This window comes from Hemitrygon akajei, chromosome 11, assembly GCF_048418815.1.
Source record: "Hemitrygon akajei chromosome 11, sHemAka1.3, whole genome shotgun sequence".
NCBI lineage: Eukaryota > Metazoa > Chordata > Chondrichthyes > Myliobatiformes > Dasyatidae > Hemitrygon > Hemitrygon akajei.
In genome coordinates this window covers 145,161,810-145,178,618 of record NC_133134.1, presented here as the reverse complement: position 1 = coordinate 145,178,618, position 16,809 = coordinate 145,161,810, and positions in this window count along the sequence as shown.

The window sequence follows — 16,809 nt, the reverse complement described above, 5'->3', positions numbered from 1 at the left end:
TTTTATCCCATATGCAATTTAAAGTCTGCACAGTTCACTCTCTTAATAAAACTGTTAAATATGAATGAAGTACCAGGTCTGAAGTAATTAGGAAAACTAAGTATGACACCTGTGTGCACTGTATTTCAATTGCATGTCTTCAGGATCACTCATAAGCTACTGTCCATATTTGACTGTGTAATTGAACAAATGTCTGCCATAGAATATTACTTTAAAGCATATGAGGGGTGATTGATAAGTTCGTGGCCTAAGGTGGAAGGAGATGCACTTAAGGAGAGGGAATTTGTAGAGTCTTCGAGCCACAGGGAGAAAAATAGCCCCACTTTTGACATATCATTTACAATATGTTAGTGTAAATGGAAGTGATGGTAAGAAACAAATTCAGAAGTTTCACAGTAACTCTACAATCAGGACCATTAGTTAGAAAAGCAATTCTTCTCCGTTGCTTGCTATTGATTTCCTTATTATCCTGACTGAAATATATAAATCTTCCTAGTGGGTGCGGTGGTGTAGCTGCTAGTGAAATACAGTTACCAGCACCAGTGACCCCGGTTCAATTCTGTCAATGTCTGTAAGAAGTTTGCCTTTTTTTTCACCATGACTGTGTGGGCTTCACCCTGGCGCTCCAGTTTCCTCCCACATTCCATAGACTTGAGGGACAGCAAGCTGATTGTTCACTTGGCTGTAACTGGCAGGTGTGGCCTTGTCGGGCCGGGAGGGCCTGTTACCATGCTGTATCTCTCAATTCACTCACTCACTCCATCATTAAAATGTTCCTCCACCCAGTGACCTCACTTGAAGGACTTTTCACCTCATGTTCTTGTTCTTTATTGTTATTGACTTATATCTACATTTGCAGTTTGTTTTCCTCTACACTCTGATTGATCTTTCATTGATCCTCTGCTGAGTATTCCCGTAGGAAAATGAATCTCAGGGTTGTAGATGGTGACATAATTTATCTGTACTTTGATAATAAAATTTACTTTGAACTTTGAAATAAATAAATTTTTGTATCAGAAATATTTCCATAATCCAAGATTTAAATTAGAACTTCTAAAGGTTAAAACTGGGAAATGTTTTAAAATCAGACTGATTTGTGCAGGGATCTTTTGGGGAAAATGAATCACTTATAATTTTATAAATTATGTAATAATGTATAAATTACATAATTTATTTTGCTGCATACATTTGATGCCGCTGCTAAACCACACAGCAATAAAAGAAAAAAAAACAAAGTGGCTCTAAATAAAGGATTAACTCCTCTGAGTCTATGTACAGAGGAATTTTGCTACAACTGTACATTTGCTGCTGATCAGCAAGGGACAGATATGGTCAGTTGGTCAGGCATATGGAGCTGGCGAGGAACTGGGATTGTTTGCTTGCAGATGGCAGTGCCGGCTGGCACGGGGCCAAGTCAGCTTGTTCTCTGAGTATCAGCTGCAGCAGAAGACCCAAGTGGTATTTTCATTCTCAATGGGGGCTAAAAGAAACAGCTGAGGGAAGGCTGTATTTTCGTTTAAAAACAAAATGAAATTTTAATGATTTAAAATGAAACATATTACTGCATCAATCATCTGGGCACTTGAGGTGATGGAACCCATTTGTGGAAATAGAAAAGGCATCCCAGCATTGTTCATGGAATTTCTATTCTAGTCTGAAACCAATACCAAATATTCAAAGCAGCAGGTAAGAAAATGATAGTAAAACATACATTATATACCTGTATATTGCAACTGATCGATGCCCATCAAATAAGGCAAAATGCACTAATCATTACTTCCCAGTTCCAATATGAGACACCTCTTCTAAAAAACAAATGGAATGACAGTGTGTCTTTGTAACAGCATCTACTTTGAGCAAATATCTGAATCTTTCATTTGACTCCATGACTTACTTCTTCCCCCATGATGTCTTCTAAGACACTCTGGGAAGAAATAAGTACTCCCATTTTCTTTCCCTTTATCATAAATTTCTGAAAGCTTCAGTGTTGCAGTGTCTGAAGGAAAAATTGGAATGCTTTGCATCAAGAACAATATTTCCTTAAGGTAATGCTAATTAATGAAATCTGTATCCAAATCTGAGAGGAATCAACTTAGCTATTAACCTATAAGCTCCTATATCAAGAAGCAAATGTTTTACCCAAATGAGTTTAACCTTTTTTCCCTTTAGGCAAAACAAAGCAAGAGCAAAATGCATTTTAGCATGAAAATTAAAAGAACACCAGAAGTACAATTTAAGAAAGGACAGATGACAGCATTTATTTTTTAGTTCATTAATATAAACGGAGCAAATGGAAATTCCATAAACTCTGATATTTGAATAAAAAGGGCTATTTAAGAGAAAAATACCATAAAAGGAGACACCACTTAATCATTTAACACTGTTGTCCAGAGATAAATAAGCATGCAGGATCTGCTTAGTTTCTAACTAATTATGATAAAATACTGAAGGACTGTATCTGATTTTACTTGAACATAAGACAGAATTATGGCTCATTTTCAGATTTGTGCCAAAATTGAGCCAATAAAAACAGTGAAAATATGAGAATGTAATTGGGCCATTCGTCAGCTTAGTATGCCTGAAAGTACTGCATGATATTGACCATTATTGATACATCTTGAGAGATTCTTTCCCATAAAGTCATAGAGTACTACAGCACCATCTTTTCAGCCCATCTAGTCTCTACTGACCTGGTCTTCTGCCCAGTCCCATCTACCTGCAATTCAACCAAGGTTAAATAGGTCAAGACATTTTTCCCTGACATGCAGGAGAACGAGGGGAGATCTCATAGAGATAAACAAAATCATGAGGGGTATAAAAAGGGTGAATAAATGCAGTCATTTTGCTTCGGGTTTGGTGAGATTAAAACAAGAAGTGATAGGTTTCGAGTTGAAAGTGAAATATTTAAAGAGAATCTGAAGGGTAACTTCTTCATTCAGAGGGTGGCACATACATTGATCGAGCTAAGTGAGCAGTTGACGCATATTTAATTGTAACATTTGAGGAGTTTGTATACAGTAGGAAGCACACATGGATGAGAAGGATATGGAGGGCTATGGTCGAGGTGCAGGCAGCAGACTAGTTCAGTATAGACCAGATAGGCCCAAAGGGCCACTTTCTACACTGCAGTGATCTTTGCCTCCATGACTATATGATAATTATCTGTTTCAATGGAGACTTAGCACTTGCTCTATTATCCGTTGTTCAGGTGTTATGATTGCTCTCAATGCAATGTTATTCAAACTAAGTGGTGTATCTTTAGACAGGAATAACCGTTTAGTTAGGACAGCACAGGTACAGTTATTTTCAGATCTAATAGCACATCGAATGTTTGGCATATGGAATCCAACAATAATCCATATTCTTGCTGTGTCACTTGTTATTCCCTGTTTTTGGTTGTTACAAAATCTTGACCACGTTAAACATTGTCCAAATCCACCTCAATTTCTCAAGTGGTTTTGTTATTTCTCAAGTAGTCTTATCAATAGAAAAATACAACGTCACCTCCTAACTGTGGAACTCAGCACCTAAAACGATAAGAGATGCAGAATCAATTGACTCTTTTAAATGCCAGGCCAAAACCTATTTATTTGACCTTGCTTGTAACTAACATCTTTTTGTCTTTAATTTTTATGTTTGCACTTTATTCCAATGTATAGCACTTTAAACTACGTCATTTGTATGAAAAATGTTCTATAAATAATTACTATCATTATTATTAATTGAGCTGAATATAAAATACATTACCATTCTAATTTATTGTATGGAGTGATGAAAAATCAGATTTACATCTATTTGTGCAGGTTCGATTTTGTCATTTGTCATTTAAAAAAAATTGGATAGGTATATGGACAGGAAAGGAATGGAGGGTTATGGGCTGAGTGCAGGTAGGTGGGACTAGGTGAGAGTAAGCATTCGGCACAGACTAGAAGGGCCGAGATGGCCTGTTTCCATGCTGTAATTGTTATATGGTTATATGTCCTAAGCTAAAGGAAACCTTTTGCATTATTCCAAATCCTGTTAATTAGTTAAGCAGTTTTGGTTAATAAACTGCACTCTGAAGTTTATTCTTGCCTGAACATGAAATTGAAAATAACGATAAAAAGGCAAATGTAATTTGATTTGACTCCACAGAGGATGGGTGGTGGTCAGTAGCCATGATTCATTTTGAAAATAGTTAATATATTATCTACAAAATAAATCTAGTTACATTGAATGCATTTTTAAAGATCTTCTCTCACAGGTAGTGATGTTACTCTGTCTACAATACAAAGACTCAGAAGTATGAAGAGTAGGGGGACGTCATGTGATGACGTAGGATTGAGACGTGGAAATCCAGCTCTCCCGTAAAAAACCAATAAAATAATGTTTAAGTGAAGAAAAGTTAGTAAATACTTTTTTAAAAATACTTATAAACTACTCAGGATTGTCTTAAGATATGTCTCCTAAACAGAAGCAGAAGAAAACTATTACTTTGAAGACAACACGTTGGAAAAGAATCAAGGCCGGCCGCCATGAAAGAGCCTCGGGCTCAAGTGCGTTTTACCTTCGGCGATACAGAACGGGAAACTGTGGCAACATCAACTGTTTCAAAAAAAAAGAGCAACAGGAATTGCGCATGCGTGAAGGAAGGGGCATGCGCAAACACGAGCAACCCAAACTACAAATCCCAGCAATGATCGAAACTGAAAGTGAAAGTGAATATGAGGTGGTATCAGATTCTCTGGATAAATCAGACGAAGATGAAGAGACAAATAAAGAAGAGCAACAGGAAGAGGTTGGAGGTGATATTGGAGACATAAAAAAATCTTTGGTGCAAATAATGCATGAATTAGAAGCATTAAAAGTAATAAAAAAGATATTAAAATATGAAGATTATGTTTGATAAAATGATGAAAAGACAGGACAAAATGAACAAGAAAATTAAAAACTTGGAAGAAACAACGGGAGACACCATTGATGGAGTGAGTAAAATGGAAGATAATATTTCTGCCTGGACATCAGAAAGAAAATGGTTGTTGGAAAAAGTGGATGTACTTGAAAATTTTAACAGACGAAATAATATTAAGATTGTTGGACTTAAAGAAGGTATAGAGGGAGAGGATCCAATAAATTTTTTTCAAAAATGGATTCCGGAAATTTTGGAAATGGAAGAAGGAACCCAGTTAATTGAAATTGAAAGGGCTCACAGAGCCTTAAGATCAAGACCTCAATTTGACCAAAACCCACAATCAATCTTGATAAAATGCTTAAGATATCAAGATAAAGAAAAGACCCTGAAGACGGCTGCCCAATGTGCCAGAAAGAGAAATGGGCCATTGATGATAGAAGGGAAAACAGTTCTTTTCTATCCTGATATAAGTTATGACCTTCTGAAGAGAAAGAAGGAATTTAACCCAGTGAAAAAAGTTTTATGGGAAAAGGGTTATAAATTTATATTGCGCCACCGGGCAACCCTGATAATTTTTTTGGATGACGGAAAAAGATCTTTTACTGATTATCAGGATGCGGAAGAATTTGCACAAGAACTCCTAAATATTCGCTAACCACAGCCAAAGATTTAAAAGTGAAACGGATTAAAGATGAAGACATGGACAGTGAATGGAGTTGATGGATGTTTAAGGACAGAAGAATATTTAAATACTTAATTATATGATACAGGGGGAGAAAGGTAAAAATTTGAGAAATATTAATCGAGAGTAGTGATATTATTTTTTCTTCTCTTATATATACTTTTTTATGTTACGGGGGGCTGGGGGAACTTTGGATCGATTGCTACGGGATTCACGTGTGTAATCATGATGATTGCCATGACCCATACAACGGAGAGGGGTAATGTTGTGTGTTTTTTTATTCACATCAGTAGGGGGGATATTTTGTTATTTTTTTCTTTATAGTCTATTTTTCTTCAATCTTTCTTTCTTTGCCTGGACAATTGGAGGGGGTAGACACATAGCAACATGGAGAATTTTAAAAAGATTCCCCAAGGTACTACGAAAGTTGAAAAGTTAGGTATTACTATAGGCTGGAGTAACCCTGTTAAAAATAATGACCAATTTACTGATTTTTTTAAGTTTTAATGTTAATGGGCTTAATGGACCAGTGAAAAGAAAAAGAATTTTAACATACATTAAGAAAATAGCTCTTAGCTGCATTCCATTTGAAAAAATTACTTATAATTTAAGAGATAAATATGAAATATTTCTGAAAATTTGGTGCCCTTATTTACAAAAGATAGGATTAAATATGTAGGTGCTCCAAAGATAAAATTATTGGTTATTTGGGGAAAGAAATAAATATATATACTAAAGCTATTATGAACTCCATAGAGCATGTGGGGATCTTCCAATATCCAGGCATTCTTTCTTTCTTTTTTTTCTCTTTTTTTTTCTCTTTCTACAGGGATATGTTGGGGGGAGGGGTTAAGGGGAGGGGGGAAGGGTTGATAATTTTTTTGCCTTCTGTAACCATTTGAAAATTCAATTAAAAAAAAAAATTTTAAATATGAAGAGTAATTGTGCAACTTCCAAGAATGGGTTGATACAGAGTAAGTCCCATCTGCATGACACAAGTACCAGCACTGAGTATTTCCACTGAGGCTCTAATCATTTCTCAATATCATTTAACAGCATTAACACTGATGAATTCCAATTGGAGCTCTAATTGAGCAGCAACTCAATTAAATGAGCTACAGTACACGTATTGCATGTCTGCCTGAAAAGATCAGAGACTGGGTCTGCAGCAGATTTCTCATCTCCTGATTTCCCAAAGCATCTCCATCAGCCTCATCTTTTTTCTGATAGACAATTAACAGCAATTTCAAAGCAAGATAGCAATGATTGTGGTGTAAAATACCATTGATGTACCAAAATTAATTTGGTATGTATGATATCAGGCATCATGTTTACCAAATTCACAATGCACTTCTGAGATAGAACTAGAACTAACAGTGAAGTAAGTTTGTTTCCTTACAATTAGATTGCATCACAATCTTATTTTCTTGAGCAATGACAATGAAGTTCTCTTCTGCTCTATGACACTCTGGACAAAACACGACATCATCAGTATTTAATTTCACTGGAGTAGATCTTCTACCTGGTCAGTGCTTCACTTAGACTAATCTAGACTTCTTCATGGAAATCCTGAGGTTTGCCTTTGGTTTGGGCCAGCACCAACAGGTTTAGCTGTGCCACCTTGCTGCATAGCCCCATGAAATTCATGCAGGAGTGAAATAAAGTGGCTGGTTGAGTGGTGTCACAATGACAACCTCACACTCAACATCAGCAAGACCAGGGAATTGGTTCTGCACTTTGGAAAGGGGAGGGCAGGAAAACATGCACCAGTCTTGGTGAATAATCAACGGAGGAAAAGGTGAGTTGCCTTAAGTTCTTTGGTGTCAAGATCTCAGATGATCTATCCTTGGCCAAAGGCATTGATGTTATCACGAGGAAGGCATACCAGCAACTCTACTCCATTAAGAGATTGAGGAGATTTGGCATGTCACCAAAACTCCAAAGAGTATTCTGACTGATTGCACAATAACCTGGTTTGGAGGCTCCAATACACAGCATTGCATAAAGCTGCAGAGAGTTTAGACTCATACAGCTCCATCACGGTCATAATCCTTCCCTTCACCTGCCCCACTACACTAATAACCCCCACCACTGGGACATGCCCTCTTCTTGTTACTGCTGTCAGGGAGGAGGCACAAGAGCCTGAAGAATCGCACCCAATGACTGAGGAAAGGCTTCTTTCCCTCTGTCATCAGATGTCTGAACAATCCATGAGCACTACCTCATTATTCTTGCTTTTTGCACTATTTATTTATTTTGTAGTTTATAGTAATCTTACATCTTCATACAATACCTCTGCCACAAAACAACAATTTTCACGAATAAACTCTTCATGAAGATGGCAGAGTTCGTCATCGAAACTTTTGGTTATAATCGATAACTGTACCTGGCTGGAAGCCCAAGAAGAGTTTATTTGTCATATACGCAGGGAGAGCACTAGATGCTTTTTTTTAACAAGGCAGTGATAATAAAGCTGATTCCGATTTTGATTCTGACAATGCATTCTTCTGACATTTTCCAGAATCTTAGACCTGGCAATCTGCCAACTAATACAATGCCAGGTTACAGCAGACACAAATCCCTTCCTATACTCATCCTGATTCTTTATACTATCTATCCTTTCTCTCTAACTCAGTCCTGACCACTGTTAGTTTCTTTACAAATCACATTATGACACTGTGGCCTTTACGTTCTTGTTCACACTCCAACAGTTCTCTCCACCTTCACCCTCCCAACCTTTTTAAAAATTTGATTTAATCCAGTGGATTGTATTTAATTGATTTTAAGTTGTGTATGTTTTTACTGTTTTCTTTAAAAAGTGATAACTTTTAAATACTTATTTTTATTATAATATCCTGGGGGATCATGGATAAGACATTTAATTAATTCAATTTCAGAGACTCTGCTTTCACAGCTGATGAAATGGGGTATTTAATTAGCTTCAGAACAACAGGACGTCCTCTTAGAACAGTGATGAAAAGGAATTTCTTTAGCCAAAGGGCAGTGAATCTGTGCAATTCATTGTCACTGATGGATGTAAGAGGAAGTCATATTTAAGAGGAAGCAGACGTTGATAGTTTCTTGATTAGTAAGGATGTCAAAGGTTACAAGGAGAAGGCAGGAGGATGGGGTTGAGTTGACAACAAATCAGACAAGTAATAATAAAGCAGAACACACTTGATAGGCCAAAAGGCCTAATTCTGCGCCTACATCTTATGGTCTTACAGGAGGGGTAGGGGAGGAGTTATATCACATGAACTGTCACTATTTTCTGGCAAGACAGCCTGCCAGTTTCTCCAGGCTACAAGAGACTACAAAATCTGGAACAAAACACCAAACTGCTGGATGAACTCAGTCTCCAGATAGTATCTGTAGACAGAAATGTTTTGGGTTTCCCATTACCTGGACTAAAAGCAAGATCCTGGGCTAAATTGAATTTCAGTTAACCAAGAACTTTAGGTTCACCAGAGTCCTGCCATCCCCTTTACAAATCAACCACCATCCTTTTATCAGCAATAATTTGAAGGAATTAAGGGTGTTCAAATGATTAAAGGGTCTTACAGAACAGTGTAAATTAGGTTGTCATAAAATGTACAATCTGAAGTTTGATATACTGATTTGTCAGTAGATTTCCATGTTATATTGACTATCCTGTTGTACATACTATTTATTATAAATTACCATAAATTACACATTGCACATGTAGACAGAGATGTAACGTAAAGATGTTTACGCCTCATGTACATGAAGGATGTAAGTAATAAAGTCAATTCAATTCAATTAAATTCAAGGTATTTTTTAGTTATTATTGAAATTGTTTCTATATGGATTAGAAATATATATAACGACAAAAGGAATTCACATTTAACCAGATTGCTTCACTTTTGTATCAACCATCATGAAATGTTAAAGGAATCAGAATTCATTTCATATATTTACCCGTAAAACTAAATCAAAAAAGCTATCAGAAAGCAGACAATGCAACAAGCAAAGTGGCAGTTCATTATATTCCATTCAACTGCTCCCCCCTTATTAAAACTCTACAGTGCATTAGATAAATGTGGCTGAACATAAGTTCTTCAAGAAATGAATATCTCATGAACAGTTCACCAGTCCAGAGTAACAATAAGTGATTAGTTACGATAATCTGAATCAAACTTATTATCACTGACATATGTAGAGAACTTCGTTGTTTTGTACCAGCAGTAGAGTGCAAGACTTAAAAACAACTTTAAGTTTCAAAATAAATAATTAGTTCAAAAGGAAAATAACAAAGTCGAGTCATGGGTGCATGGACCATTAAAAGATCTGATGGTGGATGGGAAGAAGCTGTTCCTAAAATGTTGAGGGTGGGTCTTCAGGCTCCTGTATCTTCTTCCCCAATGGTAGTAATGTGAAGAAGACATATCCCTGATGGTGAGCATGTTTAATAATGGATGTGGCCTTCTTTAAGCACCATCTCTTGAAGATGTTCTCAATGGAGGGGTGTGTTGTGCTTGTGATGGAGCTGCCTGAGTCTACAAACCTCTGGAGTCTCTTGTGATCCTTTGCATTGGAGGCACCAAACCAGACTGTGATGGAAACAGTAAATTTACAAGAATTTTCATTCCCTTTGGGAACTATGATAAAGCAAGGTTGTTGTGTATTTTACCAGAAAAAAATGATACAAAACACAGCTGGTCTAGAAAGTCATCTCTCTATAAAAACTGAGCTGAAGTGGCGATTTGTTGGACACGTGCTAATTTTGTGTGGGGATTGATTTTCCCACACACAGACAATGTAATGTGCTGTTCTATGAAACAACAGATCTCAGGTTCTTTCTTTGTCAATATGTTAGCTGCAAATTAGAGTGCGAAGTTGGAAATTCACAGTGTCAAAGCTCTCCATTACTGTTACTCTTAAAGCTACGGACTTCTGCTTCTTCACTCAGGATTAGATTTGAAGCCAGTGGCTGATGGAAATGAGCACCAACCGACATTGCAGACTCACTGTAATCACGACTCCCTTGCGGAGAAAACCGACAACTTCAGCATTGGGACTGACTGTGAACATTTCAGGACTTGCTTCAGTTGTGCAGTCCCCCAGCAGCATCTCAGGTGAAGGGCGTAGCAAAAGGTGAACTGAAACAGACCTTCCTCCCCAGTAAAGACTTGATCCTGCATTTGAGGTCTACAACATCATGTATCCACATTGCAGTACGGCATCTGTGATATCAGTTGGCAATTGCAGTAACACAACGAATTTGCTAAAGCACATTTTGATGGCAGTTAGAGCATTTTGCAATCAACGTTAGAAACAAACACTATCACATTATGTAAAAAATGTGAACACAAGAAATTCTATAGATGCTGGAAATCCAAAGCAACACATACAAAATGCTGGAGGAGCTCAGCAGGTCAGGCAGCATCTACGGAAATGAACAAACATTCAATGCTTCAGGCTGAGACTCTTCTTCCTGGCTCAGAAAATGTATCACAGCACTATTAGATTTGTAGCCTAATGTAAAATTTAGCACAGTATTCATAGGTTTCTTTACTTGTATTTTCTCTTAAGACAATATTTAGCCAAAAGCAATAATAATAATAAAAAAAGAAAATACCAGAAATATTTGTAACACTCACTAAATGCTGGAGGAACTCAGCAGGCCAGGCTCGTCCATGAACCCATGACACCACCTTGTTATTCTTCTTTTGAAAGATATTATTTCAGATTTAGAATATTTGAGAGAACAAGCTATAAATTTACTTAAAGTAATGCTGAAAATAGCTGAATATCCAAACACAACAAAGCTGCAAATCAGTTCAGTGAGAAGAGATCAAGAGATTAGAGAAAGTGGAGAGAACAAAAATACAGTCATTGGCCACCTCATTAGAGACAGTTGTACACCAGCTCATTAATGCAAATCATGATGCAGCAATTCAATGCATAAAAGTAGACAGACATAGTCAAAAGATACAGTTGTTGTTCAGACCAATCATCAGAATGGGGAAGAAATATAATCTAAGTGACTTTGACCATTGAGTGATTGTTGGTGCCAGACGGGGTGGTTTGAGTATCTCAGAAACTGCTGACCTCCTGGGATTTGCACGCACGGCTGTCTGTAGAGTTTATAGAGAATGGTGTGACAAACAAGTCAAGTCAAGTCACTTTTTATTGTCATTCTGACCATAACTGCTAGTACAGTACACAGTAAAAATGAGACAATGTTTTTCAGAACCATGGTGCTACATAAACAATACAAAAACTACACTAGACTGCAGACCTACCCAGGAATGCATAAAGTGCACAAAACAGTGCAGGCATTACAATAAATAATAAACAAGACAATAAGCACAGTAAAGGGCAGTAACTTGGTGTCAGTCCAGACTCTGGGTATTGAGAAGTCTGATGGCTTGGGGGATGAAACTGTTACATAGTCTGGTCGTGAAAGCCCGAATGCTTCGGTGCCTTTTCCAAGATGGCAGGAGGGAGAAGAGTTTGTATGAGGGGTGCGTGGGGTCCTTCATAATGCTGTTTGCTTTGCGAATGCAGTGTGTCGTGTAAGTGTCCGTAATGGCAGGAAGAGAGACCCCAATGATCTTCTCAGCTGACCTCACTATCCGCTGCAGGGTCTTGTGATTAGAGATGGTGCAATTTCCGAACCAGGCAGTGATGCAGCTGCTCAGGATGCTCTCAATACAATCTCTGTAGAATGTGATGAGGATGGGGGATGGGAGATGGACTTTCCTCAGCCTTCACAGGAAGTAGAGACGCTGCTGGGCTTTCTTTGCTATGGAGCTGGTGCTGAAGGACCAGGTGAGATTCTCCACCAGGTGAACACCAAGAAATTTGGTGCTCTTAACGATCTCTACCGAGGAGCTGTCAGTGTTCAGCGGAGAGTGGTCGCTCCGTGCCCTCCTGATGTCAACAACCATCTTTTTTGTTTTGTTCACATTCAGAGACAGGTTGTTGGCTCTGCACCAGTCCGTTAGCCGCTGCACTTCCTCTCTGTAGGCTGACTCGTCGTTCTTGCTGATGAGACTCACCACGGTCGTGTCATCGACGAACTTGATGATGTGGTTCGAGCTGTGGGTTGCAGCACAGTCATGGGTCAGCAGAGTGAACAGCAGTGGACTGAGCACACAGCCCTGGGGGGCCCCCTTGCTCAGTGTGATGGTGTTGGAGATGCTGCTCCCAATCCGGACTGACTGAGGTCTCCCAGTCAGGAAGTCTAGGATCCAGTTGCAGAGGGAGGTGTTCAGGCCCAGTAGGCTCAGCCTTCCAATCAGTTTCTGAGGGATGATTGTGTTGAATGCTGAACTGAAGTCTATGAACAGCATCCGAACGTATGTGTCTTTTTTGTCCAGGTGGGTTAGGGCCAGGTGGAGGGTGGTGGCAATGGCGTCATCTGTTGAATGGTTGGGGCGGTATGCAGACTGCAGGGGGTCCAGTGAGAGGGGCAGCAGGGTCTTGATATGCCTCATGACGAGCCTCTCGAAACACTTCATGATGATGGATGTAAGTGCAACGGGACGGTAGTCATTTAGGCAGGACACTGAAGACTTCTTCGGCATGGGGACGATGGTGGCAGCCTTGAAGCACATTGGAACGACGGCGCTACTCAGAGAGACATTGAAGATGTCAGTGAGAACATCTACTAGCTGGTCTGCACATCCTCTAAGCACTCTGCCAGGAATATTGTCTGGTCCAGCAGCATTTAGTGGGTTGACCCTGCACAGGGTTCTTCTCACATTGGCCACGGTGAGACACAGCACATGGTCATTTAGAGGAGGGGTAGACTTCCTCACCACCACGAGAAAGAACATCCAGTGAGTGGCAGTTCTGTGAGCAAATACACCTTGTTAATGAGATAGTTTGAAGGAGAATGGCCACACTATTTCAATCTGCCAGGAAGCAATAGTAGCTCAAGTAACCAGATGTACAACAGTGGTGTGCAGAAGAGCATCTCTGAATGTACAGTAAGTTGATCCTTGAAGCTGCAGCTGATAACCATGAATAAACACTCAGAGGCCCTATGCTAGGTACCTAATAGGCTGATGGGGAGTACCTAATAAAGTGGCCATTAGTGTAGAACCAGGCTTTAACCTGCTGTCTTGGTAGCTGGCAAACATGCACTTGGCAGAGAAAGTCTGCAAATCAGAACTACAATCATTACTTCAATCTTGATAATGGTTTTAGCAATGAATACGAGGAACTGTTCCAGACTATTATGAAGCACTGTTTACCATGTGCACAGTGCTATTCTCAGGAGATCTCCTGGCAGAAAAATATCAATAAAGGAGAAAAGAAATAGACTCCAATCTGTGTATTAGTCCAAGGGAAATATTAATTAAAGCTGAAATAGTTTCCATTATCTTTAAATACAGCTAGAAATGAATTCACAAATAAAGCTGATTGCCAGATTGATTGTTTTCTGTTCTCTGAGGACTACCTCTGGATACATGTTTGCAATCTTTTTCCACACTGATAAATAGTTAAGAGGCAATTACAATGTTAATTTGTTGAAATAATTCGCTGCAGGGAGCAGGAAGTGAAGGCAAAATATATGACCTAATGGAATCAGACAGTGGATGTTAACAGCTTAGACCTCTGTGGGAGCTCCCTGTCCGAAGGGACAGATTGTCTCTTATCAGTTTTGACACAGAAAATGATGCAATGATCCATTACAATCCCACTAGGCCATAGGTGTGATAAAATCTTAACCAGTTAAAAAAAAAGACAGTCATTGCTCAGGGTTGACTCACAGATAAAAGTGTTTCTTTTTAAAAGCACCATAATTAGGAAATCGTGCATCAGAAATCAATTTCAAATGCACTTTTTTATTTTTAGTTATTTAGAGAAACAGCACAGTAACAGACCCTTCTGGCCCAATGACTTTGTGCTGCCCAGATACCACCATGTGACCAATTAACCTACGAACCTTCTAATCCTTACATCTTGTGGACATGGAGAGGATATTTCCTATGGTGGGGGAGTCTAAGACCAGAGGACACTCCTCTATTCCTTTTAGAAGGGCAATGAGGAGGAATTTCTTTAGCCAGGGTGGTGACTCTGTGGAATTCACTGCCACAGGCAGCTATGGAGGCCTAGTCTTTAGGAATATTTAAGGCAGAGGTTGATAGATTCTTGATTAGTCAGGGCATGAAGGGATATAGGGAGAAGGCAGGAGACTGGGACTGAGAGGGAAAATAGATCAGCCATAATGAAATGGCAGAGGAGATTAGATGGGCTAAATGGCCAAATTGTGCTCCTATATTGTATGGGTTTATGGTCTTTGCAATGTGAGAAGAAATCAGAGCAGCTGGAGGAAACCGGGGGAGAACGTACAAACCCCTTACAGATAGTGGCAGGAATTAAACCTGGGTTGCTGGCACTGTAATAGCATTCCTGAAATGGTACGCTACCATGCAGCCCCTTCTATTTTCAGCAGGCAGAGTAGCAAGATTTTTTTAAAATCTTAATGTGCTTAAACATCAGGTATTCTGCCTTAGTAGACTTAGTAGACTCTGACTTAGTAGAATGTGACCTTGAAAGATTAAATGATTTCCTTCTATAATATAATAGTCCAATAATTTCACAAATTATGATGCAGCTTCTAATTGTCCATGACCATCAAAGATATTTAGAAGCACTGCAAAAGACCTTTGATACCTTGAGCTGAAGTGGGGAATTTAATTTCCATCGCTTGTGGCTTGATGAGTGTATATGGTCTAGTCTGTCTTCAGAAGTACTGGTGTGCAACTCCAGAAGGACACTATCAGCCGTGCAGCTATGAGTGGTGGGTCTGACTAAGATGGCAGCGCATGTGATTACAGCAGCTTTTATGGCGTCAATCAAAGGTGTTATTGTCCTTCTTAAACATTTTTTTTAACAATCACAAGACCCTGCTGGACATTAAAAACTTAAAATACCTCGGGTCTACCCCATTGGCAATTGCTCATTGGTGGAGAAAATGAAGGAGCTGGACTTGGTGCGTCAGAGGAGCATGAAGGAGGTGTGCAGTCCAACAATAGGTAATCCTCTTAGCCGCTTTTCTCGTGATTGCAAGACCCTGTTGGACATTGTTGATGTGGGATGTTGCAAGGCCAATTCACTGAGCTGTTGACGGATGGCAGGGGAGAACGGTGAGGGAGCACTGTGTCAGTCATAGCAGGGATTAGATCTCAGCCCACGGTGTCGCCTATTTACAGCTGTCCAGGAGAGGTGCTTTGGAGTCACAGCACTCCACTGGAAGCGGTGCAGCATTGGGTCTACGCTGGAGTCAGTACTACCTCCCAATGTTCACTCGGCAGAAGACAAGCTGTATTGTGGTCGACTGCAGATATCTGCAACATTCATAGTCTCAGGGTCTTGGACAACATATGTTTTTGTGTGACTATTTTATTAGTATCTTGTATGTGCCTTGTACTGTGTGTGACTGTTAGTTCTTGGCCCTGGAGTAATGCTATTTCATCTGTCTGTATTCCTAAGTATTCATACATAGTTCAATGAAAATTAAACTTGAACTTGACTTTGACCCCAGAGCTAGCAAATAGCCAATGTGAGGCACCAGCTGCCCCTGCACATCCAGCCCTGTTGAAACACAGGGTTTTCATAAGTTATATCAACACTTTCAAAAGAACATAAAAATCATGTTTCTTCGGTTCATAGGTATTTATTCATTTTAAAAAGTCTTTCTTCCTAAAGTTCATGTTCAAGTTTAATCGTCGTTCAAGCATACACAAATACGGCCAAATGAAACCACGTTCCTCCAGGGCCAAGGTGCAAAACACAGCACCAATGGTCATACACAGCACATATAAGGTAGCAATAAACATACAGTCACTCAAAAAACTATAATATAGCCCCAAGTCCCTGAGTGATATGTCCTGTACGTTGATGGTGCATGGGAGTTAACGGCAAGAATAAGCCCTCAGCATTCTGCAGATGAATGAACACACGTACGCTTTCACCCATACAATCCAACTTGTTTCCCACTGAATGAGCACTGGAGGGTAGCACTGATGGGAGGTGCCGGCCCCCAGTCCAGCATGGATGCTGTGCCACACCGCCTCGAGTGTGTTCCCTCCTGGGCAGCTGCAACAGGTGAGCCTGCAGCATGAGGCCTAGTCTGTGCTTTCGCCAAGGCCATGAAGCTCCAGCTCCCCACTGTGGCACCCTTCACTAAACCAGTGAACTGGACTTGTCGTATTCTACATCACCAATGTCCAACAGAAATAATTTGTTAAGTTCTTAA